The following is an 18969-nucleotide window of genomic DNA, read 5'->3' as shown; positions in this document are numbered from 1 at the left end:
CATATAGCTTTCCTCTCTCGCCTTCCAATTTATGGCCTCCTTTTCCACTAATTGTTATTGCACACATATATGTATTCCTAAATATAACCTGTTGAGCCTGTATAATATTATTTTATGTATGTTTTCATAGCTGACCATTTGGAATAGGAAAACCAATGGATGTGCTCTTCCCTGAGGAAGACCACCTCTCCCACTCTCAGCTTTGTAATTCTTTGTGTGAGGTTGCACAGCCTCCTGGGCTTTGCCCCCTCCAGTTTGGCACCTTCAATGGTGTCATCCTTGTTCCGCTCAAGTTTAGGCAGTCACACTGCTGTGACCTTGTGGGTGTAGTCTCTGGTATCACTAGGAGACACGATCCCCCAGAAAATGTCATGATCTTTCTTCCCCCTCTTCTACAAGGTGTAGGAGTGTTTTGCAGAAGGGTCCATTGAGACTGCGATCCACAGCTTTGCATTTTGATTGGTTGTGGTTTTCTGTGGTGGTCTTCATCTGTTACAAAGAGACATCTCTTCAATGAAGGGCTAGGACTACACTTACTTGAGGGTATAAAAGACAAATGTTCATAGACTGTTGTTAGAAAGTGCACTGCTGTAGTAAGTCAGCGGCTGTAGATTCTCTTCCAATAGCCATGACTTCACCAGCACTGAGAAGTTGGCTAGGTTCCCATACCAGGGATGGTTTTCTCCTGTTGAGTGGGTCTTATAATATTTTAGAGTCTCAGATTCTCTGATAATAATCTCTCTTCATTTTCTATCTACTTTATTTTAATTTTCTGGCAATCAAGTGCTAGTTGGGAATAAAACACTGGAAACGAAGGAATAGTTCTTTCATTCATGTATTTCCAACATAAGGTCTGACACACAGTAGGCATTTCATCAAGATCTATATTTAAGGTTAATTAGTAGGACCACATTATCCAACACACATACTTGTATACAAATACACATAGACATAAATATATACTTATACAAACATATTCATGATACAGATATAACTGACTTTCTTTCAAGAAATAGAAGAGCTAAACTTCCTAGGGAAAAAAAATTTACCAAAGAAGGAGCTTCCCAACATTTAGAGATTCTTCATAAAATACATGCTCAATAAAACTATATAGGAATGCCATAGACTTAGATACTTTTGACTTCCAAGTTGAAAAACGCAAAACTCAAAGAAAGTGCAAGAAGACAGGCTAAGTCATGACAATGTGGGCTAATGCTCTCTTCCTCTGAATTCAGAGTTGAAGTGTGTGAAGCCTTGCCTTTGGGTGTGCTAGAGTGGCCTCCTTGACGCTTTGGTTTCCAGGGCTGTGCCTAAAAGCAGGTGGAGGATAGGACGAACACTCACCAAAGGGGAATGGATGTGGGACTGGGCATACTGCAAGAGGTGAAAAGGGTGGAGTATATAAACTCCTGTCCTTCATCCCAGCATCCTTCTAACCTGGGCTTCCTCCTCATGAGAGCCAAGGTGTCCTCTCCAGGACTTGGATGCTGCTTTCGTTCATCATGGAGAGTTTGGAGTTTCTCTTGGTCCTGATGTATTCAAATTAGTATGATTTCTCTTCCTTCTTTACCTCTCCCAAGTTAAGCTACATCCTGCCCCAAGGTAATGGCACCATCTCCAGATAGTTATCTAAAGCTAACTGTGTGCATATATACATGCATGGAGGAAGGTTGAGAGTTAGGTGACAGAGAAAACTTCTTTTTGCCATTGTAAATAAACCTAGATAGCCTATTCTGCAACTTCCCCAACATCTTTAGTTCCCGTAGGACAAGAGTCAGCAGATAAAAGGAAGGTCATGTGTCTCTTGGGTCCAGGCATTCTGTTGTTTTGACATCTACTCTGGCTTGATCTGTGCTAGCTTCTGCAAGAAAATATAGAGCAACTTCAGCATTGTACCACTGTACAGGATATAAGTCAGGTACCATCTGGGTGCTGTCTAGTACAGATTTCCTACATTTCACTGGTGAGTCACCTGCCCGCTATGGTGGATCCAGCTTGTCCTTGGCAGCCTCCCACCTTTGCTGATCTCAGGAAGACACTGATGAGCTTTAATCTCGCCAGTTTGGTGCAGTAATAAACACAATGACCTCACCCTGCTCTTGGGTTCAGGCTTGATTACTGAATCTCCATAGGGCTCAAAGGGTAAGACCTCAGCTCCTCTCCAAGCCCAGAGCATGGTTCTTGTCCTGGTCCTCTGCATGAGTCCATGGTCTGGACTGTGCTTATTTTATCATATCCATCTCTATGCAATTATACTGTAGACAACATGAAGGGACCAGCAAGCTCTATCAGTTCCAGGAAAGAGAAGGCTGAAAATCGATCTCAGGTTCAGTGTGAATTATTGGTTAGGTACTTTATATTCCAAAGAAGACAATACAATGAATCAAATAGGTAAGGGTCTCTTAGGCCTGCTGTGTGCTAAGGAATGCTAGAGACCAAAAGTCACAGTGGATCCACAGCTAGGATTGCATGGGATAGAGAAAAGTTAACGTTTGATGGCGTTGACTTCAGCAGTTTAAAAAAACAAATAAATGAATTTAAAAACCTTTACTAAAACCTTCATCAAGTGTAGCAACAGCCTCCAGAAGAATCTTTTTTTCTGAGAAATGATTAAAGAATTTTTCTCAACCTGTCTGCCCCAAGGTACATGCCAATATAATGCAGTTTTTAGTACTACTGCTTCGTAGCACAACTTGAAATCAGGGATGGTGATAACTCCAGAAGATCTTTTATTATACAGTGTTGCTTTAGTTATCATGGGCTTTTTATTTTTCCATATGAAGTTGAGTATTGTTCATTCAAGGCCTATAAAGAACTATGTTGGAATTTTGATAGGAATTGCAATGAATCTTTAGAATGCTTTTGGTGAGATGGTCATTTTTACTGTGCTAACCCTACTGATGAGATCCACAAGCATGGGAGATCTTTTCATCCTCTGATATCTTCTTCTTTGGTTTCATTCCTAGGAGACTTGAAGATCTTTTCATACAGTCTTGCTTGTTTAGAGTTACAACAAGATAGTTTATATTATTTGTGGCTATCGCTAAGGGCCGTTCTTCCCTAACTTCTTTCTCAGCCTGTTTATCATTTGTATATAGGAGGGTTACTGGGTTTTTAAACTTAATTTTGTGATCGGCCACTTTGATGAAGGTGTTTATCAGCTGGAAGAGTTCTCTGGTGGAATTTCTGGGGTCACTTGTGCATACTATTATATCATCTGCGGATAGTGATACTTTGACTTCTTCCTTTCTAATTTATATCCCCTTGATATACTTCAGTTATCTTTTTGTGCTAGCTAGAACTTCAAATACTATGCTGAAAAGATACAGAGAGAGTGGGCAGACTTGTTGTGTCTCGATTTCAGTCGAATTGCTTTAAGCTTCTCTCCATTTAATTTGATGCTGGCTATTGGCTTGCTGTATATTGCATTTATCATGTTTAGGTATGTGCTTTGTAAATCCTTCTAGGACTTTTAACATGAAGGGGTGTTGGATTTTGTCAAAGGCTTTTTCAGCATCTAATGAGATGATTATGCAGTGTTTTTCTTTCAACTTGTTTATGTGGTAGATTACATTGATGGATTTTCATATGTTGAATCATCCCTGAATCCCTGGGATGAATCCTACTTGATCATGGTGGATGATGTCATTGATGTGTTCTTGAATTTAGTTTGTATTTTGTTGAGTATTTTTGCATGAATGTTCATAAGAAATATTGTTCTGAAGTTCTCATTCTTTGTTAAAGCTTTGTGTGGTTTGGATATCAGGATGATTGTGACTTCATAGAATGAATTTGGAAGTAATCCTTCTGTTTCTATTTTGTAGCACAGTTTGAGAAGTATTAGTATTAGCTCTTCTTTGGCAGTCTGGTGGAATTCTGCACTAAAACCATCTGTGCCTGGGCTTTTCTTTTTGGTTGGGAGACTTTTAATAGCTGCTTCTATTTCCTTACATGTTATAGGTCTATTTAAATTGTTTACTTGATCTTATTTTAGCTTTGGTAAGTGGAGTCTATCAAGAAAACTGTCCATTTTATTTAGACTTGCCAATTTTATGAAGCACAGGTTTTTGAAGTAAGACTTAGTGATTTTTTTTATCTCCTCAGTATCTGTTGTTATGTCCCCCTCTTTGTTGTTGCTTTTGTTAATTTGGATATTTTCTCTCTTCCGTTTAGTTAGTTTGGCTGAAGAGTTTTTAATCTTGTTAATTTTCTCAAAGAACGAGATAATTGGTTTTGTTGATCCCTTTTATTGTTTTCTTTGTTTCTAATTTATTGATTTCAGTCCTGAGTTTGATTATTGCCTTCCATCTGCCGCCCTTGGTGTGTTTGCTTCTTTATGCTCTAGAGCTTTCAGGTGTTCTGTAAACCCACACACCTATGGCCACTCAATTTTTGACAAAGCCAAAACCCATACAATGGAAAAAAGAAAAGCTATTCAAACTGGGTGGCTGCATGCAAAAGAATGCAAATAGATCCATATTCATCACACTGGACAAAACTCAAGTGCAAGTGAATCAAAGACCTCAACATAAAACAGGATACACTAAATCTAATAGAAGAGAAAGTGAACAAATAGCCTTGAACTCATTGGCACAGCTCAGGCTCTAAGAATGACAATTAACAAATGGGACCTCATGCAGCTGAAAAGCCTCTGTAAGGCAAAGGACACCATCAATAGGACTAAACAACAGCCTATAGATTGGGAAAAGATCTTCACCAATCCTACATCCAACAAAGGGGTAATATCCAAAATATATGGAGAATTCAAGAAATCAGTCACCAACAAACAAAATAACCCAATTGAAAATGGAGTACAGGGCTAAACAGATTTTTTTTTTTACAGTTCAGGTCCTTTATTCTTTTTGTACATTAGGCCATGAATTCATATGGAGTAGGCTGCAGCAGCTCAGGCTCCTTCCCATCAGTCCTCACAAAGAGTGCTTCTCTGGGTGGCGCAGGTTGGCGCTTCAGCTGAACCCAGGTGCCCTTCTCCTTGGCTTCTTATTCTTCTGGTCCTTCTCCTTCACGTGCTTCAGGAAGATGTCCCTGCTCTCAGAGCGCTTGATGTGCTCAATGTGCACATTGATGCTCTTGGCGAGAATCTTGCTCTTAACCTGCTTGTTCACAAGGATGCCCACAGCGTGCTGGGTGACGTTGTAGACTCTTCCGGTTTTGCCACGATAACACTTATGGGGCAGTCCTTTTGAAACAGTACCTATTCCCTTGATGTCTACAATATCACCCATTTTGTAGATTCACATGTATATGGCCAAAGGAACAACTCCATGTTTCCTAAAAGGCCTAAAGAACATATAGCGAGTGCCCTTCCTCTTTCCCCTTGTGTTTGTCATTTTGGCAAGTTACTGGAAGATGGTTGCCACAGCCAAAAGCAAACAGAGACTTCTGAACAGAGGAATCTCTAATGGCTGAGAAGCACTTAAAGAAATGTTCAATGTCCCATGTCATCAGGGAAATGTAAATCAAAGCGACTATGGAATTCCATTTAACACCCCCCAGCATGGCTAAGAGCAAAAACCCAAGTGACAGCACATGCAGGTGAGGACGTAGAACAAGGATAATACTCCTCTACTGCTGGTGGGAGTGCAAACTTGTACAACTACTTTGGGAATCCATTTGGAAGTTTCTTAAAAAATTAGGGATAGCTCTACCTCAAGATCCAGCTATATCATTCCTGGGCTTATACCCAAAATATGCTCTACCATACCACAAGCTATGTTCATAGAAGCTTTATTTGTAATAACCAGAAACTGGAAGCAACCTAGATGTCCCTCAACCGAAGAATGGATTTCAAAAATTTTGTACATTTACACAATGGAATATTGCTCAGGTGTTAAAAACAATGACATCATGAAATCTGCAGGCAAACAGCTAGAACTAGAAAAGATCATCCTAAGTGAAGTAACCCAGACCAAGAAAGATAAACATGGTATGTACTCACTTATAAGTGGATATTAGCCATGTAGTACCAGATAACCATGCTACAACCCAGAGACCCAAAGAAGCCAAGGAGAGCCCAAGGGAGGAAGCTTGAACCTCACTCAGAAGGGGAAATAAAATAGACATTGGAGGTGGATGGTGGGAGGAAACTGGGTGGGAGGGAGGGGATCAGGAGGAAACAAGTGTGGGGAAGACTAGGGTAGAGAGATCTGGAAGATAGAACTGAAATTGGTGGTAGTGGGGTCATCTCTGGGACTAGCCAGAAACCTAGGACAAGGGAAACGCCCGGGAATCTATGAGGGTGACCCTAGCTAAGACTCCTAGCAACAAGGAATCTGGAACCTGAAATTGCTAGCTCCTGTGACCAGGTAATACTTCCAATGGAGGGATGGAGACACCAATCCACCCACAAAACCTTTGACCCAAATTTCTTTCTGCCTACAAGATGTGCAGGGATAAACATGAAGCAGAAATAGAGGGAATGGCCAACCAATGACTGGCCTAACTTGAGGCCCATCCTATGAGAGAGAGCCCACCCTGACACTATTAACCATATTCTGCCATGCTTGCAGACAGGAGCCTAGCATAACTGTCCTTTGAGAGGCTTCACAAAGCAACTGATTGAAACAGATACAGAGATCCACAGCCAAACACTGGGCTGAGCTTAGGGACTCTTGTGGAAGAGCAAAATAAAGGATTGAGGGAGTCAGAGAGGTCAAGGACACCACAAGAAAACCTATAGAATCAACTAACCTGGGCCCATGGGGACTCTCAGAAACTGAACTATTAACCAAATAGTATGTATGAGATAGACCCAGGCCCCCTACACATATCTGGCAGATATGCAGCTTGGTCTTCATGTGGGTTCCCTAAAAATCGGAGCAGAGGCTGTTTCTGACTCTGTTGCCTGCATTTGGATCCCTTCCCCTTAAATGGACTGCCTCATCCAGCTTCAGTAGGGGAAGATGTGCCCAGTCCTACTGCAACTTAATATGCCAAGGCAGGTTGATATACATGCAAGGCCTCCCTTCTTTGAAGATAAGGGAGGGAGAGATGAGAAGAGAAGAAGTGAGAGGGAGGGACTGGGAAGCAAGGAGTGAGGAGAAGCTGTGATCAGAATCTCCGTGGATATAAGTTAGTTAATTAATTAATTAATTAGAAAAAAGAATTTTCCTCAAGGTATCTTGTAGTAAAGAACTAACTGACTTAGTTTTTATTATGTTGCATGCCATGCTGTTACAAAACTCAACAAAAACTTAACTATTATGAAAAAATGAAAGCAGGCACATAAAATCCAAGCAGAAAGTTTTCTCATAAAATTCCAAGACTTGGAATGACAAATTTAGTACTTATAAAGGTTCGCCCTCAGTTTGCGCAGGTGCACGACTGTGTGCAGATGAGGGAACTCATCTCATCTCTTACCTGCTCATCAGTGCTCTGGCCCATCACCTGGGCTTCTGTAGAGATGAGTGACATCATCTCACCTGCCCATCAGTGCTCTGGCCCATCACCTAGGCTTCCTTACAGATGAGTGACATCATCTCATCTGTTCATCAGTGCTCTGGCCCATCCCCTGGATTTCTCTAGAGATCAGTGACATCATCCCACCTTCCCACCAGTGCTCTGGCCCATCACTTGTGCTTCCCTACAGATGAGTGACATCATCTCACCTGCCCATTGGTGCTCTGGCCCATCACCTAGGCTTCCCTATAGATGAGTGACATCATCTCACCTGCTCATTGGTGCTCTTGACCCATCATCTGGGCTTCTCTACAGATGAGTGACATCACTCTACCCTATAACCTGGTGATGGGTGCACTGGCCCTTCACCTAGGCTTCTCTGGACCAAGTGCAATGGATACCACCCAAGGGCTGCCCATCATGTTCTCCTTTCAGCCAGACAACTTGCAAGGCCTAGTCATCAGCCTGACTTCCCATCAGCCCTTTGTGCCTGACCAAACCACATGCAAACATGCCTAGGATGACAAACTCGGGTTTATTTTCTGTGCTCACCTACTTTCTGGTTTTGTTGAAAGATTAGTGACTTGTAATCCACTTAATCTTATTCCTTTACATTTGCACCTCTGGACCTTGGCTTCCTGCAGTCTCCCAGCCTGGCAGTTCATCAGACTATGTTTGGGGAGATTTAAATGTCCACTGAGACCACAGAGCTCAGATTCAGGGAAGACAAAGGTCATGGGATTATCCGTACAACTGGGCACATGCAGCTGCAGATTCAGAGCTCATCCCAACCTAACTATTTAACTGGTCCCCAGGTAAGGGCATCTCAGGTCTTTCTTAGATGTTACTGATGAATGCACTTCTTATAACAGGTTCCAATTGCTGAACACCTTTTCTATCTTTCAAAATAAATCACAAGGTATCTACAAATAAATGTCTACTGTATGCAGAGTCTACAATTAAAAAAACCTTCCATTTTATATAATAATTTCAAGAAACTAAGAAATTATTCAACATTAATTACATGTATAAATTTAAAGATTATCAGAAGAAAGTTTTCCATGTCTTCACAAAGGGCACCCAGGGATTGCCTATCTTTTATCTTAGATCAAACTAATAAACCATTACTTAGGTAGACACACTGTGGCAAAGCCAAGGTTGGTTATAGGAGGGAACTGTGCAGAGTCACCAGAGGATAACCAAAGACAGTCACACAGGTGTGTCTCATTGAATGGGTGAGCTGTCAAGTCATCTACATGCTTTTAACACACCTAGCAGAGACACTTGGTGACCAATTGCCCAAATAAGTGGGAAAAGTGACTGCTACATTCAGTGCCAACAGAGTGATATCACTCACCAACAGCACAAATACAAGTTAACTCATGTTTTGTCCAGCCTGAGAGGTCTGAACCTCAGATACAAGAATTGGTCTGATACATGGGGTTCTAAATCGTTGGACATATCTTTGATTTAAATTTACATGTTCTAGAATCAGAAAAAAAGGAAGATGGCAAGAGATGGACACTAGAAAATTCTAGTTTTGTTACACTCCAGCCCTATGGCTTTCCCCAAGTTTTCCTGAACTTTGGTACATGGTGCCTAGGAATGGACTTCTTTTCATCACTATATGACGAACACATCATTTCCAAAAGTTCCAAAGTGACACCTGCACTTTTCTTTGAGTCTGGGAACAGGGGTCGGTGTTTAATTGAAAGGTTTCTTTTTCAAATGCAAAAGATGTAGAAAATTCTGTTGTTGAGTCACTTGAAAGGGTTTTAATGGACCGTGTAATAGCTTACGTGACTGTGCTCTCTCATTTTAGCATAAGCGCATAAATATTCCACTCAAATGTTGGAAATCTATTCAAGGCAAAAATAGAGGCGCAGCATGTCAGCTACAGCATTATTTAGGTTGTGGTCCATTTAAACTACATCAGTGTGTCATCATTAATTGTGTCCCTCCTGGGAAATGTACACATTATCTGTAGGAAGCATCTGATCTCTGGGAGGTACATTTCAATGTCTGGTGTGTGTGTGTGCTGACATTTAGAAAAACATTATTCTGTCCTACACCATATCGATGTAGGATTCCCTTAAAAAGAAAACATTTAGGAGAGAGAGAGAGAGAGAGAGGAGAAGAGAGAGAGAGAGAGAGAGAGAGAGAGAGAGAGAGAGAAGTAAAGGTGCAAAGTAAAAGTTTGGAGCTTTCAAAAAAATGGTTTCTCAAGAGACATTAGAAATAAAACTTTACTGTCATCTATTTCAGCTTTTACAAGCAATCAGCCTAACTGCAGCGCTGAACTGGAAGAAGGGCCTGGAATGCCCCTGTATATGAGAAAGCTGATTTCTCAGCAAGAAATTTTATGAGCTGACCCACAGTCAAGAGCAAGGCAGCATGGTCCAGCATGGGGGATGACACGCCTGACCTGGGCCTCCTCTGAGGCCTATTTTGCTGTGTTGCAAGTACGAAGTTGGAGCTGTTGGCATCACTAGGTGGGCAGGAGCAACGCAGCTGATGCAACGCAGCTGATGCAATGTTACAAGCAGCATCCTGAGGGGCCATGTATGCTCACTATCCTTGTACATGCTCTTGTTCATGTTTGTGCTGAGTGATAGCCTAATTGCTCTGGAGCTACATTACAGACACAAGGACCAGTTATGTGTCAACACCAAAGGGCAGTGGAGCAGATTCTACGCTAAACAAGCTACTCATGACAACTGAAAATCTCTGCTCTGTACCATTATCAGGTCTTTCCGTTTTTCTTCTGGGCATCCCTTACCACATACAAGTCATAGGCCTTCCTCCCTGGCTGGCATTCTTCAAGTCACTCTCTAGCCTTTCTTTACCCATGTCCTTATCCCCACTTGGGGACCCTGGCTGCAACTTTGTGTGTGTGATCTCGTGCCCACACAGCCAGACCTGGACTTCTCTAAGCTCCAGATTAGTGTATCTTGTGGACGAATGTCATCTTTGTTGGAGGGACCTCTAACTTAGCGTCTCTAAACGTGTCCTTTCCGCCTTATCCTCATCACCACGATCCTGTATACACTCACCCCCTCCCATGCCCTAGCAAGCGGTATTTATAGCCCATCATTCTGAATGGTAGTCCTTCACCTGCCAGTTGAAGTATGCTAACTAAGCTTTAGCCCCTCCCTCCTACCTTCTTCCTACCTCACACCTTCCTTCTTTCTTTTCTCCACTCTTGTACCTTATGCGGATTTCCTAACCTGGACAGTTTTCCGTACTTGATGCAGTGTGCCCTGAGTCATTAAGATGTTCACCTTGGGACTACATGCACTGAGTTTCTTGTACCTTCTGCTAGTGCTGAACAAGCTTTGCTGAGGTTAGCAAATGTAGCATTCCATCCAACCACCAAAGGGCCGGGAGGATGCAACTTCGAAGTAAGTTTATGATGAGCTTCCATGAGATTGATTTGCCCCCAGTGAAGATCAGGAACAGAATAGATCTAGAAAAGGGGATCCCTGCTTCTCCCTCTGTCCTGGGACACTATAAGGAGGCTTCCGGAGTACAGGCAGTGCCAAGTAAGGCACATACCACGTGGCATCCCTGCTAGGATGCTTGCGTCTCCTTCCAGATCATCAGTAGCTGCAGGCTGCATGGATCCATTCTTACGGCTGCATCCTCCCTGGATGCTCTGCCTTCTCCATCACTTCTCCTGTGTGGGTTTGGACTTCGCAAACCAAATATCAGCTTTTAAATTCTCACCTCTGGCTCTCTTTTCTAGACAATCCAGGAATAAGTGTACTTCTAAAAAGGAGTTGATGCAGCTTTAAGATGAGAAGCCTCTTTACAAAAAGCTATGAGCCCTTGGCTCACTTCCCTGTTTCTGGATTAAGTACAAAAGAAAGAATAAAGTATTTGTAGTTTAAAAGCATGTTTGGGGAAAGCTGCTGCTTTAAAAAAGAATACAAACTTTGGCTTTGTGTTTTCCAGCAGCTGTTATAAAGAAGAAAAGACCAAACTCACAAGCAAATAATGATTAGTAGTACATTTATCAAGGGAAAAAAAGTTTAAACTGTTCCTAGACCCTGAGATTTGGGTAGAATTTATTTAAATAGTTTTCTTATAGTATGTGGAATTGCCTCAAGTATGCGAGGCAAGTGCTCTACCACAAGCTATGCCCCAGGCCTGGCTTTGGGAAGAATTTTTCTCAATCTCCATGCAGACTCTTGAGCAATATACAGCAACACATCCCTTACACCATACACATTTTTTCACAAACAGTTTTACACACACACACACACACACACACACACACACACACCATGCATGTATGCACACTGTGTTCCTGTGTGGCCATTTTAGTACAAACTTAGGTAAAGATCATAGCCAGGCATTGTACATGACACCGGCTTCACAATGCTGGTGGACAGCTAGTCTGTATGACACTGGGAGTCAAACTCGGGGCCCTGCACATGCCTAGCAAGTGGTGTGAAATGGGAAAGGAAAACCCCAATAAGGCACATGGCATTGGTCACACCCTGGGATACTTCCACAACTCTGGCCTATCTCTCTACATTAGTAGGGGTGACAGAGACAGGCTGGATGCTCAGAAATGAACTCACTATTGCTTCCAATACATTATTAGTGCTCAGTTTCTGCCACTGGCATGTGTGCTTTAGCAAGCCTAGTATATACTAGGAACAGACCTTCTTACTAGAGCTTTTCAGGTTCAACATTTTAGATATTTGAAGATACCCGCCTGATTACAAAGAGAAGGGAAACATTATGCCTAGCAGGTGCAGAACAAAGGCAATGGGAGGCAAGATTCACACTACCAAGGAGAGCCCAAGAGGAGCTCTGAGAGATGGAACACTCACACACAACTCTGCCGGAGGACAGAGGCAGCAGTAGAAACAATACCGCTTGACACAGATATACTTCGGCATTTCTGACTGATGCTCCAGGGGACCAATATGGAATGAAGGCTTACGTGTCATTTAAGAGGCTGTAGTTTGTGTTAACAGAACCTCTGATCTACTCAGTACAAAGATCTGAAGCACTCTTTGATGCTTCCAAGTCCAACTCCTTTAGTTTCCTTATGGTTGAAACTATGTGATCATTTTTAATTGTGTATCTGTAGCTAACTCAGCATCTCTAGAAGAAAGATGATGCCTAGTGTTAGAAGTCAGGCACAAGAGAAGCCAGAGACTGGCTGGCTCCAGAAGAAACCAGCTGTAAGCCCCAATCTAGTACAATGATGGTATCTTGGTTTCACCAGAGTTGACTCACTCTAGGAATTAGATGCAGGCTGATTATAGAGACAAATCCAGGAAATACCAATGAAGAGACATACGATAAGACAGGCTTGGATACATGGACAGGAAAGGGTTTATGTCCAGGAGGTTAGCTCTCTGAGTAGGTTTAGTGCCCTTGTTGAGGACTCTCAGTGACCCCACAAAGGAGGGGAGAAGCTAGGGTTTCCTACACCACCTCTATTAGTCATTGACGGAAGGATGGTGAGGAAAGAAAAATGTCACTCATTCTCTGATGCTTTTCTGGCTGCTGAAAGAATCGCAAAATGTGCTCTGGTGACTTGAACAAACCTGCAGATGAACAAAGGTCAGTGATAAGTGTGTGACATAAAGTTGATGTTTGTCTATAAGTTGTGTGTGTGTGTGTGTGTGTGTGTGTGTGTGTGTGTGTTAGGCAATGCACCGGTGAAGCCATCTTTGAATGGTCTTGCTATTTTTAATGTAATTCTCCAAACTCTATACTTGTTCTAGGCCAGGAATGATGGCCCAGGGAGACATAAGTTTAAAGAAAATAGTAGAGCCAAAGTTTGTGCAGCTCTGTGCACAAGTTGAACATGCTTATCACCCTCAACAAGTATGGCATGTTGCTGGTGGGATTCCAGCTGGACTTGGGTCAGGAGACCATGGAGGTGCCTTTAGGCACTGCAGATGGCAGCAGTGCTATGTCTGTGAAGATGGCAAGGAGAGGCTTTCATTGTAGTTTGGCAAAAAGTAGAGATGAGTCTTTGAGTCATTAACTGTATCTCATCCATCTCCTTTCTGATGTACTGATGACAGGTAAACTGGAGACACTGCTATAGTTAAATTAGAAAAGCCACCTAAGACTCATGGGCTAAAGACATGGTCCCCAGGTTGGTGCTACAGGAGGGTGGCCACACCCCCTTTAGGGTGGAGCCAACTGGTTGGTCTTCAGGTCAACATTCTTCCTCTACTTCCTCCGGCCATGAAGTAAATAGCTATGCTCCCTCATATTGTGTGAGTTCAGGCCCAGAAGCAGTGAGTCCACATGGCCACGGCTGAAACCTCCAAAATTGTCAGCCAAAATAAATGCATCTCTTTTAAAGTGTAAGATTATCTAAGGCTGTGAGTAGAAAGCTAATGCAGGCACCAAGGATGGAGGGCACTTCTGCCTTTGCTGAAAAAGCAGCTGAGACCTAGGAGGCAAGGGAAGAGACTTACTGTGTGTGACTTCCCCTAAACAACAAAGCATTTGCCTTTTACTTGTGGGTCACTATGTGGTTTTAGACTTCGCACATGGCCCATTAGCTGTGGCCCATGATCTTTTAGTTGGGTTTCCTTGAGTTGAGTCACCCACTTACAATGAATTTACATAGTCGAAATACTCTGTTCAATTGTCATTAGCCATCAGACCATCACAGTTTATGTTGGGAATATCTGACAAGAATACAAATCTAGTTTTTTTCTCACTACTATTCTAGGGCTTGGGGAGGTCTTGAGATATGGGAATAACTTGGCTTAATTAACGTGCTGTCTAAGAATTGTTACAGGACTTGACCTCTGGCCCAGACTGTCATTCCTGAACCTTGAGAATCATGACTTAGATAAGCTGAAAAGTGATCAATAGAATTCTGACTATTTAGAACAGTAAAAAAGTCAGCTCTGCAGCAGAGGCTTGTGGCATCACATGAAGGGGCCGGCCCCTCTCTACTCTTTCCCAGAACATGGCAGTGATACCTTTGGGCAATAAGCTAGGCATAGCATTTCTAGATCTAGGAACATACTTTCTAGTGACAAGTCTTTTCATTTTTCTCTATATTCTGGAATATAGAGACATAAGCCTATGATCCCAGAGGCCAAGACACTGAAGCACAAAGTCTTGAGTTTAAGTCTAGTGTAGGCTATGCCTCAATCCAGGTTGATGACACTGCCAGACCCTGTCTTCAAACCATGAAAGAAAATTATTGTAACTCAATATGTTAATTAGTTTTCTATTCCTATACTAAAATACCAGAGGCATTCATCTTGTAAAGTATGAAGGTTTGTTTGGATCATAAATTCAGAGACTTCATTCTAGGATCAGATGGTTTCATTCTCTGTGCCCATGCTAAGGAGAAATATTGTGGAAGTTTGTGGTAGAGCAAAAGTGCTCACCTCACCTCTTGGAGGAGGTGGGAGGGAAGGAGTGAGGAGTGGTTGGTGGAGGAAGAGAAAGAGGGAAGGAGAGAGAGGAAAAAAGATAGGGAAGGATGGAAGGAGGGAAGGAAGAAGATGGAGGAAGAAAAGGAGGAAGATGGAGGGAGGGGATGAAGAAGAGGAGGAGGAAAGGAGAGAAAGGGAAGAAAAGGACGAGGGAGAAAGGAAGGAAGGAAGAAATGAAAGAGGGAAGAAGAAAGAGGGATTGAGAGAGAGAAAGAAAGAAAGGGTTTCTAAGTTTTCTTCAAGTATACTCCTTCTGGATCCCATCTCCTAAAAGCGGAGTTGTCCCATAAGATTACCAAGTCTAAGTACCAAGTCTCCTCAACGTATTTGTTTGAGGATACTTGAGACCCAAATTAAACTCATAGGGAACATCCCATAAAGCACAGAGGATCACTTAGCAGCAAGCTAAGATGTTAATCTGGATGACAGAGATCACTTCCACAGTTTGCAATGCTTTCCATGCAAAAGCTACTATATATTATTCCTCATTTGCACTTCTAGCTTTACGGATGTTATTCGTTTTCTGATGTGGTCACTAGGTTTCCTATCACTACTGTCTGAGGTGTTCCACAACGCACGGCCCTGGTAGGTTGTATCCAATCTACCTGAACTAGAATGGAAATGCTGCAGAAAAACTTTGTACATCAGTAGTGTTTGTAGGCAATCTTGGTGGTTCCCCACCCTGAGAAGCCTGTGCTGTGTGTGGGTTTCAGCATCAGCATCCTGCCCTGCTGTGCCTTCATCTCCAATGGGCCATTCGCAGCAGCACTAGTGATGCTCTCTTCCATGCAGGTGACATCTGAATTGTTTTGTTAGAGAAGTAACAATATTCATGTCTTATCTCTGTCCTTTTAGCCTAAGAAGTATGGGTTGGAACAGACAGTAGGCACTGTCCTTATAACCTCAGCAATACCAGTGAGGGCCTGAGGACTTTAGAGATATTCTCAGGTACTAAACATAGAGCTTGTACATATGAGGCAGCCTTGTACTACCCAGGAACTGCCCGGGAAAATCAAATATATGGGAGAGGAGAATATTTGACACAGTTGGCAAGGAGAGAGCTTGGTTCATTTAAGGATGAATATAGAGATAAGGGACTGAAGGTGGCCCCTTAATCTAGCACTCATATATAGGGGGAAATTGCTAGAAACTGGATTCGATTTCAGCTGTGAGTCAAATTCATCTAATTGATCAGGTCTGAGCTGCTGGCATTCTGCAAAGACAGGTGGACTCGGAAGCAGGGCAGATAACGAGCAGAAGGGAAGGCACAGAGAGAAGACCCATGATGACAAGCAGGGCTGCAAATTTAGTGTGCCAAGATAAGAATCAACAGGATAAGACCAATACTGCTGTGACTTGACACCATTAGGCCACCATCACGGGATCCTCAACCCTGCCCTGTGCACGCCAAGTACCACTGCTTATAAGTGGAAGTCCTGAGGCCCTGCAGCAAATGTCACACAGCATAGGACCTGCAGTGAGGGAAATGAAAATACTCTACTTTGCTCCTTTAGCCTTTCTTTTCTGTAAAATGAGTAATATGAACTGGTCTTTTAGAGTCACCCAAGGTCTAAGGATGTAATTATTGTAATGGCTCCTTGATATAATCTGTGAATTGTTCAAGGCAAATTAAATCATATTTTGATAAAACTTACCCGGGGGGATTTCTATTTTGGCAATGTCAAAGGCTAGCATTTGTAGCAGGGTTTAGGAATTTATTTTAAAAATACTGCAAATGTTGAATCTTTTACACAGTTTTAATAAAATTACTAGAAGAACCATTATACTAAGCTCCACTGCAATCGTCTCAATTGTTTAATAGGCTTAAACTGCTCATCACCAATGTATGAAACAGCAGAAAATATCAAGGGTGTTTGTAATTACTAAATGGCCTGATTAATTCTGGGGTTTTTTTTTTTTTTTTTTGCCCACTAATTACTATGGTTTATAGTTTAAATATATAAAACACAAAGGAAACAACCTGTGATTTCACATTTACGGCAAAATGGTGTCTATGGCTCATGTTCTAAGGATGTTGGAAAGAACCCTAGACCCGAACACTGACTTCTCAGCACTAAAAATGTACAACATTTTTCCCCTACAGGCTGAGAGTTTACACTTCCCAGAAGATGGCGCGAGTGGGCTAGGACTGTGGAGGAAGGACCCTGTTCTGAAAGGTGCCGTCAAACCTGCAGGGGTTGCATGGGGCCTCTTTTCTAAAGGGGATGTGTAGCCAGTTTGAGTGCTGTGACTGCAGGAGACTGAAAAGCATCACCCTTCCTGCAACGAAACGTCCATTGACTCCTTTCCACATGTCAGTCCCTGTGATGGGGTTGGTGACATGACAATAACCAAAGAAAAAAAACCAATATCCAAGGTCCTAGGGAGTCACAGTAGTTAGCATCACATCCCGATAACAAAATGACTGAGACAACCAACTTAAATAGAGATAGTTGGAGCTGAAATTGTGACTCAGTGGTAGAATGGTGGTTGTTTAACATGTGTGAGCCCACATTCAGTCTCTAGCACATACAGTCGAGACAGGAAGAGAATAGGGGGGAGGGGGAGAGGTTATTGGCCCAGAGTTTGGGAGGGCCCCGTGTAGTTCGGTGTCTGTAGTAGGATGGATAGAGGGTAGGAAGGCAGAGCAAACTTCTGAGCCCATCAGCCAGGACATCAAAGAGATCAGAGAGAGCCAGCATGCTCAAATGCCTAGGGAAAACACTCAATGACTCAAAGGCCTCTCAAGGTTCCCACTACCTCCCATGGAGACTCAGAGGACATCCAGCATCCCAACTCTAGCAGGAGATGTCTGCCTGAGCAGCGTGCAAACTGGGAATGCCTGCAAAGATGCCGTGAGAACAGAGGAAGTGCTATGGTGGCACAGGAAGACTGGAGTTCTCACCGTCCTCCATATGCTAGGCTTTGTGAGAGCACTCGAGTAGAGGGGCCAAGTGAAGAAGGAGGCCTCTGGGGTCACTCTATGCAAATATAGTCACTGCCCCAGCATTCCAAAAGTCTGTACAAACACACCCTTGCTATTTTCCTTGCATGGCTGAAAGAGGATTAAAATGGGAAAGAAGAAAAAAAAAAAAGGTAGCAAAGGTGGCCTAGTGTGATATAGTAAGTACATTAATGTTTCACTAATATTCAAATTATGCTTTAAGAAAAGAATAGAGCCTTTCTTAGGCCTATTAGAAGGAATCCTGTAACTGTCAGAAGTTACCCTGGACACAGGGACTGGACCAAAGATGCATTTTAGTAGCAACTATCACACAAGGGCAGCCTAAAAAAATATAGAGATCCCTGGCAGGTATTATGGGTCCTACGATGGAAGACCTGACCTCGTTCCCTTACAGAAATACTCTTCACCTGCCCCTACAAGCAGCCAGAGTGCAGACATGGTGGATCCACTCTCCACACTGCTGGTCCTTTGTCCTTGTTTACCACAAATACTGGTATCTTGTGGGGAAAGGGATAAGGAAGTGAATAAATCATTGGTTCTCCATGAGGGATGCTAAGCCTGGAATCTTTATTAGACACTATGAGCAGAAACAGAGAAAATCGAGAGGTATGCCAGACTGGAATTTAAAGGCGAGGGATAAATCTGACAATGATGAACATGGAGGCATAGAAGCCGTGAGGGTGGGTAAAGGCATCCAGGCCAGTCCACCAGTGTAGCAAAGAAGGCCCATGGACTTGGGCTGTCTGCACAGTGTGTAGTCCTAAAGCTCCCCATTCTACCCTACCAGGCTCCATAAATCATGGTACTCCAATGTTGCAACTGTACAGGGCCCTCTCCAGCCACTCTGCACCGTCTAGCCTTAGGTGACAAAGGATAAAGTCTTGGGCACATCAGTATCTAGAATCAGGTGAAAAGAAGAAGCCAGCCAAGGAGGCTTGGAAGGTGCAGGTGTGGTGGCGGGGGTGGGGGGTGGGGGAGATCAGACAGGTGTAGCATCCCAGAAGCCAGGAGATGTACACTGATGGAGCTGCAGCCTCCTGGCTGCTATCCAGAAAAGAACAGGACCAGAGGAGAATTGACAGTCCATGCTCACATGTGGAAAGGGAAAAAGAATTCCTCCAATCTATAATTTAGCTGCATGCATGACCA

The 18969-nt window shown here is 42.9% G+C and overlaps 1 protein-coding gene and 1 pseudogene across 2 annotated transcripts in view; both read right to left on the bottom strand.

Annotated features, from left to right (window-relative positions):
• Zmat4 (zinc finger matrin-type 4) overlaps nucleotides 1–18969 on the bottom strand; it is a 518094-nt gene that overhangs the window by 55417 nt on the left and 443708 nt on the right. The gene's annotated exons all lie outside the window — the stretch shown is intronic.
• LOC127209780 (60S ribosomal protein L21-like) lies at nucleotides 4870–5351 on the bottom strand (annotated as a pseudogene).

Source organism: Acomys russatus, chromosome 27, assembly GCF_903995435.1.
Source record: "Acomys russatus chromosome 27, mAcoRus1.1, whole genome shotgun sequence".
Lineage (NCBI taxonomy): Eukaryota > Metazoa > Chordata > Mammalia > Rodentia > Muridae > Acomys > Acomys russatus.
Note: the sequence above shows the minus strand (reverse complement) of the source record. Positions and strands in the feature narration are given on the sequence as shown.